Below are 19,929 nucleotides of genomic sequence, written 5' to 3'. Positions count from 1 at the left end.
GCCGGCCCCTGCCGCCTCGCGCTTGGGTCACGGGCTCGAAGAGCGTCACCGCGCCTGCGCGGCGTCTGGCGGCGGTCTCGCGATCCTCCGACGGCCGCGGGGACCCGGGGCCTGGGCTGGGAGGGGCCGCGCCCACTCTTCCCCGACCCCTCCCACACGCTTGCCGCCGTTGCCTGAGGTGGGGCTTGAGCTCGCGGGGAGGGGGCGGAGCCGCGGCCGGTGGAGGGGTGGGCGGAGCCGCCGGCAGGGACATCTCCAAAGGGCTCTGTCCTTTCGGGAGCTTCCCGGAGATGCTTTACAGCTGCATTTGCCAAGCGCGGCGCCTCCAAGTGCTGGTGGGGGAGTCAGGTAGGACCGCCCTCCCAGGCCCTAGAAGGTTACAGTCCAAGGAATGGACCGGGAGGGCACCGGGACAGCGGTAGTAAGCAGCGATAATGAAAGACTTTGATGGTAAGCATCGTGAGCTGAGAGTTAAAAGAAGTAATTCTCTCTAGGGATCAGGGTAGTTGGCTGTGGATTGAGCCCAGAAGCATGGATAGGATTGCTATTAGTTACCAAGAAAAGGGGAAAGTGTTAACATTTACGGCAGTTAGTTGTATAGGTGAAATATTAAGATGTAATTTATTAAGCTCAGGGGCAGTGGATAAAGGAGTCAGAGCCCCTAACTACTTGGAGGGACCCAGGAAGTTTCGGGAAGGAATTCAGGTTTCGAGTAGGATTTTGCAAGAATGGAAAGAGTGTACAAAGCACTGGATGTATGCAGAGTTCCCCTAAAGTAAACAGAGGGTCTGTTTTGTGTTAGGCAGAGTATTCTTAAGTGGTTAGTCTAAATATTGTGGCCATAAAGAAGACTAAAACACCGCCCTCGAGGATTTTTTATCTCTGTGGAGACTTGTATATCGAATGATAGATATATTCTCAGGATTCTGTGGGAGCCACCTAGCCTAGCTTTCAGGGAGGTCTTCGTGGAGGAGGCAATAAAGCAAAACAGCGTGATTGGTTTGTTTGAAGTGCCATTAAGTGGTAAAAATGGTGTGGGTGAGTAACTAGGGATGAGGTTGTAAATTTAGGTTTAGTCATGCTTTCTGGCAGATCTTGAAGGACTATGGAAGTCATGCCAACCTGGGTAGAAGCACCTCTAAAAGACTGTAAATGAAACTAATGATGCACTATAAGTTGGCTAATTGAATTTAAAAAGAAATTGTAAATGAAAAGTGATGTGACAGACTTTTTTATTTTACTTTATATTATTTTAAGTAGGCTCCACGCCCAGCTTGGAGCCCTGCGCAAGGCTTGAACTCATAACCCTGAGATCAAGACCTGAGCTGAGATCAAGAGTCAGGAGGTCAACCAAGTGAGCCACCAAGGTGCCCCAGTGAGCCACCAAGGTGCCCCAGTGAACAGACTTTTTTAAAGAAGTAAATTAGATGGATAGACAGGTGGACATGAGTAGATACGCCAGAGAAAGGATAGAGACGGGGACTACTTCAGAGATTGAAATTGTAGTTCTTTGATATCAAAATTTTGAGAAATTTTGTGATCCAGAACTTTAATGGTACAGGGGATGAAGAGGGAGACGATATCTTTTAAAAATATTTAAGAGGGGCATCTGGGTGGCTCAGTTGGTTAAGTGACTGGCTTCAGCTCAGGTCATGATCCCAGGGTCCTGGGATCCAGCCTCGCATCCGGCTCCTTTCTCAGTGGGGAGCCTGCTTCTCCCTCTCCCTCTGCTTGCTGCTCCCCCTGTTTATGCGCTTGCTCTCTTTCTGTCAAGTAAATAAAATCTTTAAAGATTTAAAAAAAAAAAAGATATTTAAGAGATGGGATTGACAGACCCTGCTTGCTGCTGAAGATATCTTAGAATGACTCCCGAATTTGAGGTTTAGGTATCTGTAAGGTAGAATGTCCAGAAGGAGGAGCAGGTTTTACAGGAGGATGATAATGAGTTCAGTTTTGGAGTCCTCAGTGGTCAATGTCCTTAGTGAAAGCATCTTCAGAAGGAAGATGTTAAAAGCCACATTCTAGGGGCACCTGGGTGGCTCAGTCAGTTAAGCGTCTGCGTTTTGCTCAGGTCATGATATCAGTGTCCTGGGATCAAGCCCCATGTCAGGCTTCCTGCTTGGTGGGGAGTCTGCTTGTCCCTCTCCATCTCCCTCTGCCTTCCCCCACACACACCTTGCGTGCGCGATCTCTCTCTCTCTCTCTCTCTCTCAAATAAATAAACAAAATCTTAAGGAAAAAAAAAAAGAGCCACATTCTAGGGGTGCCTGGCTAGCTCAGTCTGAAGAGCATGTGACTCTTGATCTCAGGGTCGTGAGTTCAAGCACTTTGGGTGTAGAGATCACTTAAAAATAAACTTTTTAAAAAACAGCCCCATTCTAGGGAATGGAGTATGAATGGGAGGTGAGGAAGAGGAGGCAGCATGTGCAGCCTGCTCTTTATATTTTTTTAAGATTTTATTTATTTATTTGCCAGAGAGAGAGGGAGATCGAGAGAGAGGGAGAGAGAGAGCACAAGCAGGGGGAGCAGGAGGCAAGGGGAGAAGCAGACTCCCCACTGAGCAGGGAGCCAACGCGGGGCTCGGTCCCAGGACCCTGGGATCATGACCTGAGCCGAAGGCAGACACTTCACCGACTGAGCCCCCAGGCGCCCCGCAGCCTGCTCTTTAAATGTACTTCTGTACTCTAGCCTAGTAGCGTGTAAAGTCTCTTAGACACCATAAATTCAGCTTATTCAAAAATGAACTCCTCTGGGTATGTGGGAAGATATGAAAAAGAAAATGGAACAGTAAGCGAGTTGTAGAACCTACGTGGTAAGTATACGGATGTTCACTATACAGTCTGTCAGCTTTTCTGCAGTTTTGAAAATTTTCATAAAATCTTGAGAAAAATAAGCGATCATCTCTACCCTCCGACCGCGCCTGCCCCAGCGGGCCCCGTCTCAATAAGCAGAACCGCCACCTAGTCAGTTGTTCAGGCGAGAGATCTGGGAATATCACTCTTCAGTGAATCGTTCTCCTTCTGCCTTCTATTCCAGTCGGTCACCACATCTAAGGATCTCTTAAATCCATCAACAGTGGGCTTGTACCTTACACCAAGGTTAGGTTCTAAAGTCAGTACATGGGGCAACAGTGACATAGTCAATATAACCTTTGGAAATCCCTTAAATCACTCAGAAAGTACATTGGCCATTGTCTTGTGTGCGTAACTCTGTACCCAAAATGTATGTGCAGGCTTCTCCGGTAAGGTACAGTATGTCATAGGATACACAGTAGAACAAAATATTTTTAACTTAAAAAAAAGAAAGGAAGATAGTGCTGCATATAGTTGAACAGAGTTGTGAAGTGAACATGAGGCACGAGGACACGGTATTCCTCACCTCTCCAGTGTCTCCACCCTAGTCCCATCTTCCACCAACCTTCACGATTCTTGAAATGGCTTCCTAACTGGTCCCCTGGTGCTGTCCATCCATTCTCCACAGTCCAGGCAGAATGACCTGCTGACTGGTGTGATCAGGCCACTTCATTGCTTTAAAATACCTCAGTGATAGGGCGCCTGGGTGGCTCGGTCGGTTAAGTGTCCGACTCTTGATATTGGCTCAGGTCATGAACTCAGGGCCCTGGTATCAATCTCTGCATAGGGCTCCGCACTGGGTGTACAGCCTGCTTCAGATTCTCTCACTCTCCCTCTGCCCCTTCCCCCTGTCTCTCTCTCTCTCTCTCTTTCTCTGTTTCTCACTCTAAAAAATACACATATACATCTTTCTATCTATCTCAGCGATATCCCACTGTTCCCTTCTGACAGTGTCTGACACACCCCCATTTGGCTGCCCAGCCTCCCACTGTCTGGCCTCTGCAGTCCTCAGACTTCATCACACATACCTCTTCCCTCTTGTTCTCTAGGCCCCCTCAGAACTCAGCTGCTTACCTTTCAGTTCCTCGGGTTCACCACATTCTTTTGTACGTGGGGGCTTTCACATGCTGTCCTCTGAAAGAACTCTCTTCCCCTCTCTGTGAGACGGGTAAGCTCTGTACCCCTGTGGTAGAGGCCTCTTGCTACTCAACAAGCCATCCTCCCCCAATCCAATACTTCAGTCTTGCTGAATTTTAAATTAAAAAAAAGCATGGTGTAAAATAACACACATTTAAAAATTGTACTGAACATAAATGTATAGTTCAGTGGATGATTCTAAAGTGAAACTCCTCGCGGCAACCACCCAAAAGCCCTGCAGAATGCTGCTTTGTGTTCAGACTCCTCACCCCTGCGAAGAGACGACTCTCCTCCCGTCGTATTTATTATAATCATTTACCTGCTTTTTCTATTTTTACCACCTAAATATGAATCCTAAAACAATCATTTAGGGGTTTTGGTGGTTGTTTTTTGGTGATTTTTTTTTTTTTAGATTTTATTTATTTATTTGACAGAAACAGCACAAGCAGGGGGAGCAGCCGGCAGAGAGGGGGGAGAGAGAGAAGCGGACTCCCTGCTGAGCAGGGAGCCCCACACAGGACTCGATCCCACGACCCTGGGATCATGACCTGAGCCAAAGGTAGATGCTTAACCGACTCAGCCACCCAGGTGTCTTTTTGGTGGTGGTTGTTTTTTTTTAAAACAACCATTTAGGGTTTAAAAAAGATTTTTAGTATAGTTGACACACAGTGTTACATTAGTTTTAGGTGTACAGCGTGGTGATTTAACAAGTTTATACACTGTGCTATGCTCACCACAAATGTAGCAACCATTTAGGGTTTTTTATAAAAGCTTTATTGCCCCCCTCCTCCCAGCCCCTGGTAACCTCTCATCCACTTTCTGTCTCTATGACTTTGCTTATTTTAGGAACCTCTCGTAAGAACTGCAATAATTGGAAGCACTTCTGTGTCTTGCTTATTTCTTTTGGCATAAAGTTTGCAAGGTTCACCCGTGTTTCAGAGCTTCACTCCTTTTTATGGCTGAATAATATTCTGTTGTATGGATAGACCACATTTTGTTTATCCATTCATCTGTTGATAGATGGTCACGAGGTTTCCACCTTTTCACTACTGTGAAGAATGCACAGTCACTTAATTTTACCCATTTTTGAACTTTCTAAGAATGGAATTAGAACATTTTTTTTGTATGTCTGGCTTTTTAAGCACGCATTTCATGTCATTCCATATACCGTCGTTTATTCATTTTCATATAGGATTCCATTTGAGAAATATACCACAATTTCTCTCTTCTACTGTTGATGGATATTTGGCTTGTTTCCAACTTTAGGCTATTTCAAATATGCTCAAATTTTATTTATTTATTTATTTTTTTAAAGATTTTATTTATTTATTCGACAGAGATAGAGACAGCCAGCGAGAGAGGGAACACAAGCAGGGGGAGTGGGAGAGGAAGAAGCAGGCTCACAGCGGAAGAGCCTGACGTGGGGCTCAATCCCAGATCGCCGGGATCACACCCTGAGCCGAAGGCAGACGCTTAACCGCTGTGCCACCCAGGCGCCCCAAATATGCTCAAATTTTAAAAATTACATGTATTTCTGTTGGGCGTACAGGGCAGCTAGGAGTTGAATGGCTGGGTCAGAGTCTCTTCAGCCTAACTAGAGAGTGCCAAAGTGGTTGTACTAATTTTTACTCCTATCCACAGGGTTTGAGAGTTCTTGTTACACAGTCTTACCAACTCTTAAGGTTTTCTGTGTAGCTATTCTGGTGAGTTTGTTTGTATTGGGTTTAATTTGCATTTCCGTGTGTATAAATGAGGTTGAACACTTGTCATGTGATGATTTGGATATCTTCTGTGACATGTCTACTTAAGTATCTTGCATATTTTTCTGTTAGACTTTTCCGTATTGATTTGTAGTTCTTCCAGATATGAACTCTTGGGCAGGTAATATATTAGAAATATTGTGCCTGTTCTCTTAACAGTGTCTTTGATGAAAAGATGTTTTTAAATTGGATATAATGGTCATTATGTCTAGTGCTTTTTCCATTTTCTCTCTCTCTTTTTTTTAAGTAGGCTCCACGCCCAGCGAGGAGCCCAGCGCAGGATTTGAGCTCACCGCTCTGAGGTCAAGATCTGAGCTGAGACCGAGGGTCAGATGCTTAACCCACTGAGCCACTCAGGCACCCCCCTCCCCCATTGGTTTTAAAAAATCTTCTGTCACTTTCATCCTATCTCATTTAAGACTTGTATTCACCTGGAGTGGATTTTTATTTATACTGGAAGGTAGGGATCTTCCATCTGGAGATTCCGTTTTCCCAGCACCATTTGTGGAGAAGCTGCGACTTCCCCACTGCTCCACAGAGTCACATTTGTCATAAATCAAGTGTCCATATTTGCAGAGGTTAATTCTGGACCCTCTGTTCTATTATTTGTTCATCCTTGCACAATACTACACAGTCTGTAGCTTTACTCTTTTTATTTTTACCAGCGTGGAGCCTAACATGGTGCTTGAACTTACAACCCTGAGATCAAGACCTGAGTTGAGATCAAGAGTCAGACGCTTAACCAACTGAGCCACCCAGGTGTCCCCACAGTCTGTAGCTTTTCTTTCCTTTTTTTTTTTTTCCAAAGATTTTTTATTTATTTGACAGAGAGACACAGGGAGAGAGGGAACACAAGCAAGGGGAGTGTGAGAGGGAGAAGCAGGCCTCCCGCTGAGCAGGGAGCCCAGTGCAGGGCTCGACGCCAGGACCCTGGAAACACGACCCGAGCCGAAGTCAGACACTTAACACCTGAGCCACCCAGGCACTCCCAGTCTGCAGCTTCGTAACAAATTTTGTTGTCTATAAGGCAAGTCCTCCCACTTAGTCCTTTTTCAAGAGCGTCTTGGCCATTGTTTAATGATCAGTATCAAACATTAGGAATAGTCTGTACAAATTATTTTATGTAAGTATTAAAAATAGAAAGCCCATGTTGTTGTAATCCTTTTCTGAATAGTTATTCCAATGACTTTCCAGCTGAGTAGCTGGCCGTGCTGTCCAATACAGTAGCCACCAGTCACTGTGGGTACTGAGTACTTGAAATGTGGCTGGTCTCAATTGCAATGTCCTCTAAGTAAAGAACACCAGATTTCAAAGACTCAGCATGAAAAAGTGCAAGGTATCTCAGATATCTCGTTAATAATTTTTGTATTGATTACATGTTGACATGATATTTGGGGTTTATTGTGTTAAATGAAGTAGATTATTAAAATTATTTTCACTTGTCTCATTTGACTTTTTTTTTAATTCCAGTATAGTTAGCATAAGGGTTATAGTGTACGATAAGGGTTCAGGTGTACAATATAGTGATTCATAACTCTAGACATTATTCAGTGCTCATCATGATAAGTATACCATCTGATCCATTCCCACCCACCTCCCCTCTGGTAACCATCAGTTTGTCCTCTGTAGTTAAGAGTCTGTTTTTTGGGGGGTGCCTGGGTGGCTTAGTCAGTTAAGTGTCTGGCTCTTGATTTTGGCTCAGGTCATGATCTCAGGGTTATGAGATAGAGCTCTGTGTCGGGCTCTGTGCTGAGTGTGGAGCCTGCTTAAGATTCTCTCTCTCCTTCTGCACCCCCCCCAAAATAATTAAAAAAATTTTTTTAAAGAGTCTGTTTTTTGGTTTGTCTCTTTTTTCTTTGTTCATTTTTGTTTCATAAATTCCACATGTGAGTGAAATTGCATGGTATCTGGCTTTCTCTGACTGATTTATTTCACTTAGCTTTATACTCTGTAGACCCATCCATGTTTTTGCAGATGGCAAGATTTCGTTCTTTTTTATGGCTGAGTAGTATTCCTCTGTGTGTGTGTGTGTGTGTGTGTGTGTGTGTGTGTGCGCGCTCACGCACCCATGCACACATACATCTTTATTCATTCATCTATTTTTTTTTTACAGAATATTCTTTTTTTTTTAAGATTTTATTTATTTGTGAGAGAGAGAGCATGCCCGCAAGCACAAGCCGGGGCAGGGGCAGAGGGAGAGAGAAAGGGAGAAGCAGACTCTGCTGAGCAGGGAGCCTGGTGCAGGGCTCAATCCAGGCCCCTGGGATCATGACGTGAGCTGAAGGCAGACGCTTAACTGACTGAGCCACCCAGGTGCCTCTCATTCATCTCTTGATGGACACTTAGGCTACTTCCATAATTTGGTTATTATAAATAATGCTGCAATAAACATAGGAGTGCATATATCATTTTAAATTAGTGTTTTTGTATTCTTTGGGTTTGACTTTTAAAATTTTTTTTCATTTTTTAAATTTTAATTCAATTAATTAACACATAATGTGAACGTAGAGGTCAGTGATTCATCAGTCTAATATAACATCCCGTGCTCATTACATCACGTTCCCTCCGTAATGTCCATCACCCAGTTACTCCATCCCCCCACCCCCACCCCCAGCAACCTTCAGTTTGTTTCCTATGATTAAGAGTCTCTTATGGTTTGTCTCCCTCTCTGATTTCATCTTGTTTTATTTTTCCTTCCCTTCCCCTACGATCCTCTGTTTTGTTTCTTGAATTCCACATATGAGTGAGATCAAATAATTGTCTTTCTCTGATTGACTTATTTCACTTAGCGTAATACCCTCTAGTTCCATCCATGTCATCACAAATGGCAAGATTTCATTTCTTTTAAGAGATTTTATTTATTTATTTGACAGAGAGAGAGACAGCAAGAGAGGGAACACAAGCAGGGGGAGTGGGAGAGAGAACCAAGCTTCCCGCTGAGCAGGGAGCCTGCTGCGGGGCTCGATCCCAGGACTCTGGGATCGTGACCTGAGCCGAAGGCAGCTGCTTAACTGACTGAGCCACCCAGCACCCCAAGATTTCATTTTTTGGATGGCTGAGTAGTATTCCATGTTTGACTTTTTAAAATGTGACTACTAAAATATTTGGACTTATAAATGTGGCTGGTATTTGTGACTCACATTGCACTCTGTTTGTATTGGAGAGTGTGGTGGGCTGATGAATGGCCCCCAAAGATATCCAGGTCCTAATTTCTGGAACCTGTGAGTGTTACCTTTACATGGCAAAAGGGACTTTGCAGATGTGATTAAGGGTATGGACTTTGAGATGGGGACATTATCTTGGATTATCTGAACAGACCCTAAATGTAAATCACAAAGGTCTTCATAAGAAGGAGGCAGGATGGGGCATGCAGGTGGCTCAGTCAGTTAAGCGTCTGCCTTCAGCTCAGGTCATGATCCCAGGGTCCTGGGATCGAGTCCCACACCTGGCTCTCCACTGGGTGGGGAGCCTGCTTCTCCCTCTGCCTCTCTACCCCCACTCGTGCTGGCTGTCTCTCTCTCTCAAATCAATAAATAAAATCTTTAAAAAATAGTTTAAAAAATATTTGGACTAACACTATCTGTATTCGTTTAGCGTGGCTGCTGTAACAAATTACTCTAAATTTAGTGGCTAAAAGGGGCGCCTGGGTGGCGCAGTCGGTTAAGCATCCAACTCTTGATTTTGGCTCAGGTCAAAGCTCAGGGTCATGGGATCGAGCCCCACATTGTGCTGCAAGCTGGGCATGGAGCCTGCGTAGGATTCTCTCTCTGCCTCTTCCTCTGCCCCTCCCCCTGTGCTGCTCTCTCTGTCTCTCTCTCAAAAAAAAAAAAAAAGAGAGAGAGACGATTCTACTGAAAAACAACATGGGTGTTTATCCAGAAGAGACTATCAGAACTCTTACACCTCAATAAAAAGAAAAGAAACAATCCAATCAAAAAATGGGCAAAAGGTTTGAATAGACATTTCGCCTAAAAAGATATAAAAGCATACGATGATGGTCAGTATCATTAATGATAGGGACGTACAAATCCAAACCACGTGCAAACCTTGTCACACCCGCCAAAATGGCTATAATAAAAACATCAGACATTAACAACATTTGTTGGCAAGGTGTGAAGAAATGGGAAGTCTCAGACACTGCTGGCAGGAATAAAAAATGATAGTCACTTTGGAAAACTTGACAGTTTCTCAAAAAGTTAAACATACTTTAACCATATGACCCAGCAATTCTACTTTTTGGCATCTACCCAAGAGAAATGAAAACATAGCCACGTAAGGCCTTGCACATAAATGTTCTTTTTTTTTAAGATTTTATTTATTTATTTGAGAGAAAGAGAGCACAAGCAGAGTGAGTGGCAGGCAGAGAGAGGGAGAAGCAGGCTCCCCACTGAGCAGGGAGCCCAACGGGGGACTCGATCCCAGGACCCTGGGATCATGACCTGAGCCGAAGGTAGACACTTAACTGACTGAGCCACCCAGGTGCCCCCACACACAAATGTTCTTAGCAACCTTATTCATAGTAACCAAAATGGAAACCAAATTGGAAACATCCTAAGTGTCCATCAACTGGAGAACAGACAGACAAAATGTGGTCTGTCCATACAATGAACTACAATTAAAAGGAACAAAATACAGTTACATGCTATGGTATGGATGAACGTCAGAACCATTCTGCTCAGTGAAAGACGTCAAGAGACTTCATGTTGTATGACTCTGTGTATATAAAATATCCAGAAAAGGCAAAAGTCTCCCTTAATTCAATGTGCTCCTAATTTATGGTTGTACAGATCAAATCAACAGCCTCATAATAAACCAAGTTTACATTTATCTACATTTGTAAAAAATCATGAGGTGAGGTAGAATTTTGTCCTCTTGAAAATTTTGTTTTCAGCTACTAAAAAAACCCTAAAATTTCATTTCTAGGGCTACTAAAACATGCATTTAGCAAGTAGTGTATAAACTATTTTGAAGGGAGGTGCGAGGACCACTGAACAGGGGGGTGTAAAATGTCCCAGGTTTGGCTCCCTGTCTCCTCTGTACGTCTTCATTTTCAGTGTCTCCGTTCTCTAGTGGGTCTTCCTTCCCTTCTTCCTTCCCTTTGATGTATTCACGGACCGTTCTTGGGTTTGTTTGGTTTGGTTTTGTCCTTTTTTTTTTTCTTATGTAACTGTCTCTTTTGCTCTTACTTCTTTTTTATGTTAAGACTTTTTCTTGGGTACCTGGGTGGCTCAGTCGGCTAAGCAGCTAAGCGTCTGCTTTCGGCTCTGTCATGATCCCGGGGTCCTGGGATCGAGCCCCACATCAGGCTCCCTGCTCGGTGGGGAGCCTGCTTCTCCCTCTCCCTCTGCCTGCTGCTCCCCTTGTTTGTGCTCCCTCTCTCTGTCAAATAAATAAGTAAAATATTTGTTAAAAAAGACTTTTTTTTTTTAATCTGAAGATTTATCCTTTCCTGTCTTTTTTGACTTAGCTTCCACTCTTTCAGAGCAACGTTGCCGATCCCGGAGGACCTCTGTCTCCCCCTCAGGGGAACGTCTCTCCGTGGAATTGGCTTGTGAAGAACTGCAGGATGAGAGCTGACGCTCGGGCGTCCTGGGGTTGGCTGTGAGAGGGAAAGATGTGTCTTAGCTATGAGTCCTTGGGATTTTCTATGCACACAGTCCTTCTCTGTAAATATCAATAGTTTTGTTTCTTCATTCTAATCTTTTTGCTTTGTTTTTTTTAAGTAGGCTCCATGCCCAGTGTGGGGCTTGAACTCATGACCCTGAGATCAAGAGTCACATGCTGTACTGACTGAGCCAGCCAGGTACCCCAATCATTTTGCCTTTTATTTCTTTTTCTTTTTTACTACCCTGGATAGACCTCCAAGTAATGTTGATGGGAAGTGGAGAGAGAGGGCATCCTGACTTTGTCTTGTTCCTGATTGTGGTAGCCAGTCTCCAAGATGGCCCTCCAGGTCCGTACCTCCTACTGGTCTTCACACCCTAGTGTAGTCCCCTCTCGTACTGTTTTTGTGACCAATGGAGTATGGTAGCAGTAAGGGTATGTCACTTCCGAGACTAGGACATAAAAGACATGGGGGCATTTGCCTCTCTCTCTCCGAAACTAGTTCTAGGAGAGGTCCATGTGGAGAGAATCTGAGGACTGCAGCCAACAAGTAAAGAGCTGTGGCCTCCTGCTAACAGTCATGTGAGCGCCCTTGAAGGGATCCTCTGCCCCCCCTCAAGTCTTCAGATGACTACAGCCCCAGCTCACTTCTCGACTGCAACTTCATGAGAGACCCAGAGCCAGAGCCACTCAGTTAAGCCACTTTCAAATTCCTAATGCACAGAATCCGTGAGATAATATATATGTGTTGTTTTAATCCACTAAGTGTTGAGATAATTTGCCACATAGCAATAAATTACTGATCTCAAAGGAAAAGCTTTCAACATTTCACCATTAGCGTGACGTCTGCTACTGGTGCTTTGTAGTACCCTTTGTCATATTAAGAAAGTCCCCTTTTAGTACTAGTTCACTAAGAGTTTTGTTTTATTTTAATTTTAAGTAATCTCTGACCCCATAGCACTTGAACTCACGACCCTAAGATAAAGAGTCACAAGGCTCTACCGACGGAGCCAGCCCGGCGCCCTCGCTAAGAGTTCTGTATCGTAAATATATTTCAGGGTTTTTTTATTAAATATTTTTCCTGCAGCTATGGAGATGACCTCTGATTTTTCTTGTTTGGCTTGTTAATGTGGTGAATTCATTAATCGATATTTTAAAAAGTTAAACAGTGCATTACTAAATCACAATAAACACAGCTTGGACATGATGTAGCATTCTTTTTTACATATTGCTGAATTTAACTTCCTAATATTTTCTTTAGAATTTTTTGTGTCATTGTTCATGAATGAGGTTTACCTATAATTTTCCTTCCTCATAGTGTATCAGGTTTTGGTATCAAGATTACATATTTTGTGGTTTTTATGAGGTGGTCAGTCCACAGAAGAGACAGAAAAGAGCAGAGGGGAGGAAAACCCAAAAAACACACAGGTCCTAGAAACAGGAGACAAAAACCCATCTTTGCTGATTAAAAAAAAAAAATTACAGAGACACATTGGAAAGACACCACGGCAGTCAGGAGACAGAGATAGTGGGATGTGGGAGGATTTGGGCCGTTATTGGGGTTTCTGGGGAAAAGGCGAGGCAGGAAGGGTTTAGGACTGGCTAGTTTGAGTAATTGTGGCCGGCTTTGGGCTACAGGGTTGGTCCCTAGTTGCCTGGCACCTGGCCCTGGGATGATGAAGGCAGAGTAGTATTGCCTCCTGGGATGCAGGGCCGGACAGAGGAGGGACGGCCGTGGATGACGCTGCCAGCCGGGCCCTCTGCCATCTCTTCAGAATTGTCTCTCCCAAGCCAGGAAAGGTTTTTCTAGAATGTCAAAACATTAATATATAGAAAGTTTCAGGTTATTTACATCTAGTTGTATCCGTAGGACAAGGTGAGCTTAGGGTCCTCCTATTCCTCCATGTTCCCTTTCTTTGAAAATTTTAAAAATACATATATTTACAGTACATTGTACTAAGCTCAAAATGAGTTGGCAAAAGTAATTACTTCTTTTCTCTGAAAGAGTTTGTACAATATTGACTTAATATCTTCCATAAATATTTGACAGAAATTGCTGATGAAGCCATGTGGGCCTGGAACCTGCTTTGTAGGAAAATATTTTTTCCTCCTTCCTTCCTTCCTTCCTTCCTTCCTTCCTTCCTTCCTTCCTTCCTTCCTTCCTTCCTTCCTTCCTTCCTTCCTTCCTTTTTATTATTTTGAGAGAGAGAGAGTGAGCAAGCACCAGTGAGGGGAGGAGCAGAGGGAGAAGCAGACTCCCTGCTGAGTGGGGAGCCCCATGCGGGACTCGATCCCAGGACCCTGGGTTCATGACCTGAGCTGAAGGCACACACTTAACTGAGTGAGCCACCCAGGCGCCCCTGTAGGAAAAATTTAAACTAGGGTTTCAGTTCTTTGGAGTTATTGGTCTATTCAGAATTCCTATTTCTTCTTGGGTATTTTATAAACTGTCTTTTTTCCCCTTGGGAATTTATCCATTCCATAAAAATTTTCCAACGCTTTAGCTTAAAGTTCTCTTGGTTTCTTCTGAAGATCTGCAGGGACTGTAGAAATGCCCTGTGTTTCATTCCTGACAGGCTTCATTCCAGCCTTCTCTCTCTCTCTCTTTTTTCTATTTCATTTCACCAAAGGTTTATCAGTTTTATTAGTCTTCTCAAAGTACCAACTTGTTTTATTTTTATTCTATTGTGTGTATGTATGCTTCCAATTATTTTTATTATTTCCTTATTTCTAATTTCAAGTTTAATTTGCTGTTCTTTTTCTACTTTTTGATGCATGTTTAGTTCATTAATTTTTGTATTTTCTTCTTTTCTGATTTAACTATGTAAGGCTGTAAATTTCCATCAAGAGAATAGCTTGTATCCCACAACTTTTGGTATGTAGTGTTTTAAAATTATTTAAGACTTTGTAATTTCATTATAATTTCTTCTTTGATTCATGAATTATTTAAAACTTTTTTTGATTTCTGAATTATTTAAAACTGTATTGTTTTATTTCCAAACACGTGGGGTTCTCTAGCTGTCCTTCTGTTTTTTATTTCTAGCATAATTGCATTGTGGCTAAAGAATAGCTCTGAGTGACTTTAACCGTTTGGATTTGTTGAAACCAGTTTATGGCTTAGTATATGGTCAATTATCATAAATAATAAACTCTACCCCCAACATGGGGCTGGAACTCATGACCCTGAGATCAGGGGTTGCCTGGCCTGCCTTACTGACTGAGCCAGCCAGATGCCCTTTCTTTTCACTTTCTTGATGGGATCCTTTGAAGCACAAAGGCTTTAAATTTTCATATAGTCTAATTAATCTATTTTTTCTTTAGTTGTTTATGCTTTTGGTGTCCTATCTAGAAAACCATTGCCTAACCTAAGTTCACAAAGATTTACTTCTATGTTTGTTTTCTTCTAAGATTTTTTTTCTTCTAAGATATTTTTAGCTCTTAACGCTTAGGTCTTTGTTCCATTTTGAGTTAATATTTGTTTATTACATGAGGTAGGTGTCCACTTTTATTTATTTGTATGTGGATATACAATTGTCCCAGAACTGTTTGTTGAAAAGACTATCTTTTCCCTGTTGAATTTTTGGCACCGGTGTTGAAAATCAGTTGACCATAAACGTGAAGATTTATTCTGGACTCTGAATTCTCCGTTGACCTGTGTGTCTGCCCTTACGCCAACACCAGGCCATCTTGATTACTGTAGCTCCGCAGTAAGTTTGGAAATAGGGAAATGTGGGTCCTCTGAGCGTTGTGGCTTTTAAAGGTAATTTGTCTGTTTTACTCTGACTGTTTTACTATGTTCTCCTTGTCTTTGGTTTTCTGCAATTTCACTAATATATAAGGCAGTGGGTTTATGATTTAATGTGTTTCCTCAATTCTGGAAATTTTTTGAGCCATTTTTTTCTTCAAATATTGCCTATGTCCATTCTTTCCTTATGACCTCTTCTTAGACCTTTTTATTGCGACATCCATGTTTCTTACCCATTCCTCTGCATTTTCTTTGTTTTTACTCCATTATGCATCATTCTGGGTATTTTCTTCTTTTTTTTTTTTTTTTAAAGATTTTATTTATTATTTATTCGACAGAGATAGAAACAGCCAGCGAGAGAGGGAACACAAGCAGGGGGAGTGGGAGAGGAAGAAGCAGGCTCATAGCGGAGGAGCCTGATGTGAGGCTCGATCCCATCACGCTGGGATCACGCCCTGAGCCGAAGGCAGACGCTTAACCGCTGTGCCACCCAGGCGCCTCTGGGTATTTTCTTCTGATCTATATATTCCAGTTCATTAATTTTCCTTTCTACTATCTCTAGCTCTCAGTTCTTAATTTTGGTTATTGTGTTTTAAGTTTCAGAATTTACATTTTTTTCCTGTTTAACATTTACAGTATCGTTTTTAAAAATTTCTATTTCCCAACCAAATTTTCCATTCTTGGCTTTTATTCCTTGAACATAACAAGCATAATTGTTTTGTAATCTATGCTGGTCATCGCAGTATCTGGAGACCCTGTGAGTCTATTTCTGTTACCTATTGTACCTACTGTTCTTATTCGTGCTGTCTGATATCCTTGCGTTATCTGGACATTGTTTTAGAAAATTATTTATAGAAATACCCTGACGTTCAAGATAATGTTGTCTTCCTCTAAAGAGAACTTACTCTTTTGCCAGCTCCTGAGGGCACTAGCAGTCGGAACCACCTGACTTTGAAATTTCCACCCTAGCCCCTGGAGGCTTCCAGAATTGCAGCTCAGCCTTTTCCAGAACAAAGCCCCAAAGCATAAGCAGCTTTCAGAGGAGGCTTCATGTCTCCACTTTCCCATCCTCTTCAGTATCTCAGCATCTCAATTCATCAATTCCTCAAATCTTGTTACTTCTCTGATTCTTTTAAGATGACTTTTAAAAGTTTGTTTTTATTGGTATGAAGGTTTATTTATTATTTATTATCTAGGCGTCCATATCCAGAATTGGTAGACCCTTTGATTCTCGTTTGAGGGATCCAGTAGGCAGCAAGATCTTCAGGAAGGTTAGAGTAGGGTCACTGTTCTATGGGATCAATCCTGACTGGTCTAAGTCAGTCATGGTAACCCCTTCTCTCTATGCCTGAGGTGGGCATATGACCCACTTTTGGGAGAAAAGACACAAGAGGAAAACTCCTGGGAATCTGTGGATGAATTTTTGTGCCCATTTGAAAGAGAGCTGCTTGGGAACCAGAGCCCTTTCTCTTCTTTGTGCTTTGAGATGATGTTATGTAAGGAAGTCACACTTGAATCTATGGCAACCCTCTTAGACTGAGGGAAAAACCAAGAAAATTGTAGTGATATCAACTCATGGCTCTTCATGTTGTTGAGCCTCCTAAAAGCCCTGAAACTCTTTGCTTCCAGGCTTCTTTTTTTTTTTTTTTTTAAGATTTTATTTACTTATCTGCCAGAGAGAGGGAGCACAAACAGGGGGAGAGGCAGGCAGAGGGAGAAGCAGGCTCCCCAGTGAGCAAGGAGCCCGATGCGGGGGTCAATCCCAGGATCCTGGGATCATGACCTGAGCCGAAGGCAGACGCCTGACTGAGCCACCCAGGTGTCCCGGCTTCCAGGCTTCTTAAGGAAATAATAAACATCCTTGTGGTTTCACTGTTGGTTAGATTTTCTGTTGTGTGCAGCCCAAAGCATGCCAAACTGACATAGCATCCTTCAGGACTCAGCTTGAAATGCCACTTCCTCAGGGAGGCCTTCCTGAAACCTCCACATCAACACGTTTGATAATCTCTCTACTTTCCTTTAAGTGTCCCTCATCATATTTGTGATTATTTGTGGAATGATAGTCTTTCTTTCTGGGCTGTAAACTCCACGGGAACAGAGACCATGGTAGGGTCCTAGAGCCCAGCCCAGCGCCAGGCATGATAGCCTCTAAATCAATAATTATCCAAATAAACAAAATAAAAGGTCAAGAGCCCAAGTAGAGGGAGAAACTGGATAAAAGTTCTGGCGGATGTGAATTAAAATTTGTGCAGTTGTACTTCTAACACATGAAAACTTTTAAAGCTCAAAGAGTCATTGCGGATGGGTTGGAGTGGCCGTCGTGAGCATGGGTGTGACTGTTTATCTGGTACAAGGAAGAGCTGCCAAGTTGTGTTCCCGTCTGGGATTAGACCCCATAAATGTGCATTGGCATAAATCGGCAGAATTATGAGAGTTCCTCCAGCAGTGTTCAGCTGGCTAGATGTGTGAGACATGCTGGGTAATTAAGTTGATCCAAAGATGGGGACTCTAAGGACAGGCTGCTTTCTTTCTTTTTTTTTTTTTTTTTAAGATTTTATTTATTTCAGGTCACCCGGGTGGCTCAGTCAGGAGTCCGCCTTCTGGGGGTCACGATCCGGGGTTCTGGGATCAAGTCCCGCATTGGGCTCCTTGCTCGGCAGAAAGCCTGCTTCTCCCTCTCCCACTCCCCCTGCTTGTGCTCTCTCTCTATCACTGTGTCTCTCTCTGTCAAATAAATGAATTAAAAAATCTTTTTAAAAAAAGACTTTATTTATTTATATGAGAGACAGACACAGCACAAGTGGGGGGGGTGGAGGAGCAGAGGGGGAGGGAGAAGCAGACCCCCCCCCCCCCGCGAGCAGGGAACCTGACGGGAGACTCGATCTCAGGACCCCAGGATCCAGACCTGAGCCGAAGGCAGACACTTGACCGACTGCGCCACCCAGGCGTCCCGGAGAAGCTGCTTTCTGTAAAGTAAATAAAAGTAGCTACGGAATTGTATGTCAACTCTCAATAAAGTAAGTCTTTTAGAATTCAAAGTCTTTTGACTTCTTGTTGACCTTTTGTTCCAGACTAGAGAATATCCCCTGGCTGAAACATTCACCCCCGAAGTCCTCCCCCATCGCCCACTTGCCGTGGAAAGGCCCGTGGGGGTACCTGAATTTCCTGCGGGGGAGTCGGCGTGTGTGCGGGGGCATGTTTTTCTGGGGAGAGCGTCCAGAAAGGCGAGGAGCCCCGTTCGGGGCCGGCCCCTCGCCGGGAGCGCTGGGTGGCTCCGGGCTCGGTGGAGGGAGCCGTGGCCCTGCTTGTTGACAGTGGTCGGTGCAGACTCCAGGGACAGAGGCTGTGCCACGTAGCTCCTCAGTTTTCTCCTCCCTAAAATGGAAACGATAATCACCGTTCTTCCCCTCAACGGGCCCATACTAAGCTTAAAGGAGTTAATACCTGCAAATGCTTGGAGCCATGCCTCGCACTTAGCGCCGATTTTATTCCAGCTAATTGTTCGTGACGCGTCGGGCGCACATCACGGACGAGGACCTCGAATCAGGAAGCAGCAGCGGAGGGTGCAGGGCGTTGATCTTGCAGACTAGCATTCTGCCCCCTCCGGCGCTTAGGGCGCCATCTGGCCTGCGCCCCAAGGATCTCACCTGCCCCGTGGAGATGGTAACAGGACTGTGGTAGGGGTTCTAGGCAGGCTCAGAGCAGTGACTCCGACGCAGTGAAAGTATTGTTCGTTTTTAACTTTTTAAGTAGGCTCCAACGTGGGGCTTGAATTCACAGCCCTGGGATTAAGGGGCACATGCTCCACGACGGAGCCAGCCAGGCGCCGCTCTGGTATGATTATTACTACTGCTGCCTAAGTACGCTCCGTCTCCGCATTCTGAGGCGAGAGGCCCTTTCCAGGCGATTCCCGAAGCCTTCACAGCTCACCCAGCCCCTTCACGCGCCACGTCCGCCTCCCCGCGGCTCTACGCAGGGAGTAGGGCTAACCTGGGCCCCTCCACCTGCCCCCGCCTCAGGTCTCCCCCATCTCTCCCCAGTTCCCATCTATAGCAGTCCCGCCCCTGAAACCCCTCACGGACCACAGAGCCTTCCAGCTGAGAATCCCCTTGCGGAGCCAGTCCTGGGAGACGTGTACGGCCCGCCCGACGCCCGGCCTGCTCCCCGGCCTGCGCCGCTCACCGTGATTCTTCGCGCAGCGAAGGCCTGGGCCGGAGAGGGGCTGAATGAGGGAAATCAGATACGTGACGATTCGACCGCCGCGGGATGTTCGCATGTTGAAGGGAAGGAAGGAGGAGCCACGGAGAGACTGATCTGCACCGTAGACTAAGGGATTGACACCCAGGCAGTGGCCAGAGCACGTGGAAAAACAGAACTCCGACCCGCAAACCAACTCGTCATCAACAAGAAAACACCCAGGCGATCCATAGGTCACATTTGTAAGCAGACTATGTCTAGTAACAATTCAGAAAGCGAAACACTAACTTTCTGGAACAATTGGCTCGAAGTGGCCAGCACTGACAACTTCCCTAAGTTTTGTCCATACTGCAACTTAGGGCCAACCAGAGAAAGTCAAATCCGCGCCCCTGGCCAGTCACACAGGACACCCAGCTTCTAGGGACCCGCCTTACAGCTTCCCCACGCCGTCGACAGCCTCCAGAGAAGGCACATCGGAATCCTGTCCTTTTTCCTGCTATAAAGAAAACTTACCCACCCCTCTGCCTGCCCTTGAGTCTCTTTGAAAACAAGTGACCACGGCTGACTGACTCCCTTGCTGTAGCAAGCTTTGAATAAACAGCCTTTGCTCTTCTCATTTGGTTGCTCTTCCTTT

The 19,929-nt window shown here is 44.4% G+C and overlaps 1 long non-coding RNA gene across 4 annotated transcripts; it reads left to right on the top strand.

Annotated features, from left to right (window-relative positions):
• The first annotated feature begins 6 nt into the window (after positions 1–6).
• Positions 7–19,911, top strand: LOC103667548. 4 transcript variants are annotated; one of them, XR_005834001.1, is made up of 4 exons: positions 7–450; positions 11,473–11,552; positions 11,856–12,046; positions 18,170–19,911. It is a non-coding gene; the product is annotated as an uncharacterized LOC103667548 (long non-coding RNA). The 4 variants fall into 4 exon arrangements; XR_005834000.1 differs by lacking the exon at positions 11,856–12,046 and having other exon boundaries at positions 11,476–11,552; XR_005833999.1 differs by lacking the exon at positions 11,856–12,046.
• Positions 19,912–19,929: the final 18 nt, after the last annotated feature.

This window comes from Ursus maritimus, unplaced genomic scaffold (genome assembly GCF_017311325.1).
Source record: "Ursus maritimus isolate PB19 unplaced genomic scaffold, ASM1731132v1 scaffold_12, whole genome shotgun sequence".
Taxonomy (NCBI): Eukaryota; Metazoa; Chordata; class Mammalia; order Carnivora; family Ursidae; genus Ursus; species Ursus maritimus.
The sequence above is the reverse complement of the archived record's forward strand: the minus strand, read 5'-3'. Positions and strand labels throughout refer to the sequence as shown.